A 6,000-nucleotide genomic window follows, 5' to 3' on the forward strand; every position below is an offset into this window, starting at 1 on the left:
CTGGCTTGGCGCAGCCCTTTTTATCCTCTTCTGGGGCTAGTGGTGTCAGCAAGGCCTTTGTGAGGTGGAGCACCAGGAGCAGTCTGCTGGCTGCGATGTGGTGGCCGTGACATCAGCAGGCTGGGCTGGTGCCTAGAGTTGGTGCTGCATCCGTGTGATGCCGCTTTTCCAGCAGTCCAGTGAGAAGGCGCAGTTCAATAAACGATGCAATACGCTAGAAGAATTGGTAGTGCTGGGGAAGGAAAGGAGGAGGCTGTAGGATGAGTGTGCAGAGCAGCAGCTGGGCAAAGGTTAAAAGAGAATGAAAAGCAGCAGGTGGTAGCCACAGCCCTGTTTTGAAGCTTTGGGTGGTACTTGCTGCTGAGAGTTGTGGGTCTGAGGGCTCTTCTGGAAGAAAGACGCTTGCTGAGTTTTCGGGAGGTGCTCTTTCACGACTTTGGCTCTGAAGACATGGCTCAGTGTGGAAGCGTGCGTCCACGGGTGGCTGGCAATGCTGAGGGTGTCTCTGCGTGGAGTGTGGGAATTGCGCCTGTCTTGCTGTGAAAGGATCCCAAGCTGAGAATGTCCGTGGCTGCGTGTTTCCTCCAGTTGCTTGTGGGACCGTGACATGTTACAGAGATGGGGTGGGTGGTGCGGCTCTCCCTTTGCCCACGAGCGTGCCCACCTCCTGGCTGTCTGCAGGACGAGGATGGGGTACGGATACGGTGGTTCTTGCGGAGCTCCCTTTGTCCATGGCTGCGAGCACCTTTGCTCGGCCTGCGGGACCTGGATGGGGTCGAGACAGGGTGGGTGGTGTGGCTCTGTCCTTGCCCACAGGGGTGGGCACCTTCTGGCTGTGCGTAGCACGAGGATGGGGTACGGATACGGTGGTTCTTGCGGAGCTCCCTTTGTCCATGGCTGCGAGCACCTTTGCTCGGCCTGCGGGACCTGGATGGGGTCGAGACAGGGTGGGTGGTGTGGCGCAGTCCTTGCCCACAGGGGTGGGCACCTTCTGGCTGTCTGTAGGATGAGGATGGGCTACAGATACGGTGGCTTTTTCAGAGCCTGTAAGTCTTTGCTAGCCCGTCTCGTCGTCTGCCAGTCTCGTCTGGTGCAGCCCCTTTTCTACCGTTCCGCAGCCAGCCACGTGTCCAACCCCTTTCTGACCTGGACCACCAGGCGTAGTCTGCTGGCTGGGACATGGCCATGGCTGGTGCCAGGATGTCCGTTTCGGGACCAGCCCTCAGCCCCCCAGGGCACAGTTTTGTGGCGTTCCCTTTGCCTGTGGCTTTGGGAAGCTCCCTGCAAGCCCGGGATGGGGAGTGGCCAGGGGTGTCTCATCTGACCCGTAGCGTGTTGAGATCTCTCCGTGCAAGTGCCGAGGTGGGCAAGGACAGGAGCCGTGGCCTTGTTGCGTCCCTTTGTAGGAGTCTGGCTGTAATTGTCAGGAGAAGCAGCCAAAGAGAAGTCACCCGCCATTGCTGTGGGGAGCCCCAGCCTCCTTGCCTTCCCCTGGGTGCCTGCTCCTCTCAGATCTCGCTCACCTGCCCCCTCGTCTGGCAGCCTGGCTTGGCGCAGCCCTTTTTATCCTCTTCTGGGGCTAGTGGTGTCAGCAAGGCCTTTGTGAGGTGGAGCACCAGGAGCAGTCTGCTGGCTGCGATGTGGTGGCCGTGACATCAGCAGGCTGGGCTGGTGCCTGGAGTTGGTGCTGCATCCGTGTGATGCCGCTTTTCCAGCAGTCCAGTGAGAAGGCGCAGTTCAATAAACGATGCAATACACTAGAAGAGAAGAATTGGTAGTGCTGGGGAAGGAAAGGAGGAGGCTGTAGGATGAGTGTACAGAGCAGCAGCTGGGCAAAGGTTAAAAGAGAACGAAAAGCAGCAGGTGGTAGCCACGGCCCTGTTTTGATGCTTTGGGTGGTACTTGCTGCTGAGAGTTGTGGGTCTGAGGGCTCTTCTGGAAGAAAGACGCTTGCTGAGTTTTCGGGAGGTGCTCTTTCACACCTTTGGCACTGAAGACGTGGCCCAGCGTGGAAGCGTGCGTCCACGAGTGGCTGGCAATGCTGAGGGTGTCTCTGCGTGGAGTGTGGGAATTGCGCCTGTCTTGCTGTGAAAGGGTCCAAAGCTGAGAATGTCCGTGGCTGCGTGTTCCCTCCAGTTGCTTGTGGGACCGTGACATGTTACAGAGATGGGGTGGGTGGTGCGGCTCTCCCTTTGCCCACGAGCGTGCCCACCTCCTGGCTGTCTGCAGGACGAGGATGGGGTACGGATACGGTGGTTCTTGCGGAGCTCCCTTTGTCCATGGCTGCGAGCACCTTTGCTCGGCCTGCGGGACCTGGATGGGGTCGAGACAGGGTGGGTGGTGTGGCGCTGTCCTTGCCCACAGGGGTGGGCACCTTCTGGCTGTCTGTAGGATGAGGATGGGCTACAGATACGGTGGCTTTTTCAGAGCCTGTAAGTCTTTGCTAGCCCGTCTCGTCGTCTGCCAGTCTCGTCTGGTGCAGCCCCTTTTCTACCGTTCCGCAGCCAGCCACGTGTCCAACCCCTTTCTGACCTGGACCACCAGGCGTAGTCTGCTGGCTGGGACATGGCCATGGCTGGTGCCAGGATGTCCGTTTCGGGACCAGCCCTCAGCCCCCCAGGGCACAGTTTTGTGGCGTTCCCTTTGCCTGTGGCTTTGGGAAGCTCCCTGCAAGCCCGGGATGGGGAGTGGCCAGGGGTGTCTTATCTGTCCTGCAGCGTGTTGAGATCTCTCCGTACAAGTGCCGAGGTGGGCGAGGACAGGAGCCGTGGCCTTGTTGTGTCCCTTTGCAGGAGTCTGGCTGTAGTTGTCAGGAGAAGCAGCCAAAGAGAAGTCACCCGCCATTGCTGTGGGGAGCCCCAGCCTCCTTGCCTTCCCCTGGGTGCCTGCTCCTCTCAGATCTCGCTCACCTGCCCCCTCGTCTGGCAGCCTGGCTTGGCGCAGCCCTTTTTATCCTCTTCTGGGGCTAGTGGTGTCAGCAAGGCCTTTGTGAGGTGGAGCACCAGGAGCAGTCTGCTGGCTGCGATGTGGTGGCCGTGACATCAGCAGGCTGGGCTGGTGCCTGGAGTTGGTGCTGCATCCGCGTGATGCCGCTTTTCCAGCAGTCCAGTGAGAAGGCGCAGTTCAATAAACGATGCAATACACTAGAAGAGAAGAATTGGTAGTGCTGGGGAAGGAAAGGAGGAGGCTGTAGGATGAGTGTACAGAGCAGCAGCTGGGCAAAGGTTAAAAGAGAACGAAAAGCAGCAGGTGGTAGCCACGGCCCTGTTTTGACGCTTTGGGTGGTACTTGCTGCTGAGAGTTGTGGGTCTGAGGGCTCTTCTGGAAGAAAGACGCTTGCTGAGTTTTCGGGAGGTGCTCTTTCACACCTTTGGCACTGAAGACATGGCCCAGCGTGGAAGCGTGCGTCCACGAGTGGCTGGCAATGCTGAGGGTGTCTCTGCGTGGAGTGTGGGAATTGCGCCTGTCTTGCTGTGAAAGGATCCCAAGCTGAGAATGTCCGTGGCTGCGTGTTCCCTCCAGTTGCTTGTGGGACCGTGACATGTTACAGAGATGGGGTGGGTGGTGCGGCTCTCCCTTTGCCCACGAGCGTGCCCACCTCCTGGCTGTCTGCAGGACAAGGATGGGGTACGGATACGGTGGTTCTTGCGGAGCTCCCTTTGTCCATGGCTGCGAGCACCTTTGCTCGGCCTGCGGGACCTGGATGGGGTCGAGACAGGGTGGGTGGTGTGGCGCTGTCCTTGCCCACAGGGGTGGGCACCTTCTGGCTGTCTGTAGGATGAGGATGGGCTACAGATACGGTGGCTTTTTCAGAGCCTGTAAGTCTTTGCTAGCCCGTCTCGTCGTCTGCCAGTCTCGTCTGGTGCAGCCCCTTTTCTACCGTTCCGCAGCCAGCCACGTGTCCAACCCCTTTCTGACCTGGACCACCAGGCGTAGTCTGCTGGCTGGGACATGGCCATGGCTGGTGCCAGGATGTCCGTTTCGGGACCAGCCCTCAGCCCCCCAGGGCACAGTTTTGTGGCGTTCCCTTTGCCTGTGGCTTTGGGAAGCTCCCTGCAAGCCCGGGATGGGGAGTGGCCAGGGGTGTCTTATCTGTCCTGCAGCGTGTTGAGATCTCTCCGTACAAGTGCCGAGGTGGGCGAGGACAGGAGCCGTGGCCTTGTTGTGTCCCTTTGCAGGAGTCTGGCTGTAGTTGTCAGGAGAAGCAGCCAAAGAGAAGTCACCCGCCATTGCTGTGGGGAGCCCCAGCCTCCTTGCCTTCCCCTGGGTGCCTGCTCCTCTCAGATCTCGCTCACCTGCCCCCTCGTCTGGCAGCCTGGCTTGGCGCAGCCCTTTTTATCCTCTTCTGGGGCTAGTGGTGTCAGCAAGGCCTTTGTGAGGTGGAGCACCAGGAGCAGTCTGCTGGCTGCGATGTGGTGGCCGTGACATCAGCAGGCTGGGCTGGTGCCTGGAGTTGGTGCTGCATCCGTGTGATGCCGCTTTTCCAGCAGTCCAGTGAGAAGGCGCAGTTCAATAAACGATGCAATACACTAGAAGAGAAGAATTGGTAGTGCTGGGGAAGGAAAGGAGGAGGCTGTAGGATGAGTGTACAGAGCAGCAGCTGGGCAAAGGTTAAAAGAGAACGAAAAGCAGCAGGTGGTAGCCACGGCCCTGTTTTGACGCTTTGGGTGGTACTTGCTGCTGAGAGTTGTGGGTCTGAGGGCTCTTCTGGAAGAAAGACGCTTGCTGAGTTTTCGGGAGGTGCTCTTTCACACCTTTGGCACTGAAGACGTGGCCCAGCGTGGAAGCGTGCGTCCACGAGTGGCTGGCAATGCTGAGGGTGTCTCTGCGTGGAGTGTGGGAATTGCGCCTGTCTTGCTGTGAAAGGATCCCAAGCTGAGAATGTCCGTGGCTGCGTGTTCCCTCCAGTTGCTTGTGGGACCGTGACATGTTACAGAGATGGGGTGGGTGGTGCGGCTCTCCCTTTGCCCACGAGCGTGCCCACCTCCTGGCTGTCTGCAGGACAAGGATGGGGTACGGATACGGTGGTTCTTGCGGAGCTCCCTTTGTCCATGGCTGCGAGCACCTTTGCTCGGCCTGCGGGACCTGGATGGGGTCGAGACAGGGTGGGTGGTGTGGCTCTGTCCTTGCCCACAGGGGTGGGCACCTTCTGGCTGTGCGTAGCACGAGGATGGGGTACGGATACGGTGGTTCTTGCGGAGCTCCCTTTGTCCATGGCTGCGAGCACCTTTGCTCGGCCTGCGGGACCTGGATGGGGTCGAGACAGGGTGGGTGGTGTGGCGCAGTCCTTGCCCACAGGGGTGGGCACCTTCTGGCTGTCTGTAGGATGAGGATGGGCTACAGATACGGTGGCTTTTTCAGAGCCTGTAAGTCTTTGCTAGCCCGTCTCGTCGTCTGCCAGTCTCGTCTGGTGCAGCCCCTTTTCTACCGTTCCGCAGCCAGCCGTGTGTCCAACCCCTTTCTGACCTGGACCACCAGGCGTAGTCTGCTGGCTGGGACATGGCCATGGCTGGTGCCAGGATGTCCGTTTCGGGACCAGCCCTCAGCCCCCCAGGGCACAGTTTTGTGGCGTTCCCTTTGCCTGTGGCTTTGGGAAGCTCCCTGCAAGCCCGGGATGGGGAGTGGCCAGGGGTGTCTCATCTGACCCGTAGCGTGTTGAGATCTCTCCGTGCAAGTGCCGAGGTGGGCAAGGACAGGAGCCGTGGCCTTGTTGCGTCCCTTTGTAGGAGTCTGGCTGTAATTGTCAGGAGAAGCAGCCAAAGAGAAGTCACCCGCCATTGCTGTGGGGAGCCCCAGCCTCCTTGCCTTCCCCTGGGTGCCTGCTCCTCTCAGATCTCGCTCACCTGCCCCCTCGTCTGGCAGCCTGGCTTGGCGCAGCCCTTTTTATCCTCTTCTGGGGCTAGTGGTGTCAGCAAGGCCTTTGTGAGGTGGAGCACCAGGAGCAGTCTGCTGGCTGCGATGTGGTGGCTGTGACATCAGCAGGCTGGGCTGGTGCCTGGA

Source organism: Haliaeetus albicilla, chromosome 9 (assembly GCF_947461875.1).
Source record: "Haliaeetus albicilla chromosome 9, bHalAlb1.1, whole genome shotgun sequence".
In the NCBI taxonomy this organism is placed as follows: domain Eukaryota; kingdom Metazoa; phylum Chordata; class Aves; order Accipitriformes; family Accipitridae; genus Haliaeetus; species Haliaeetus albicilla.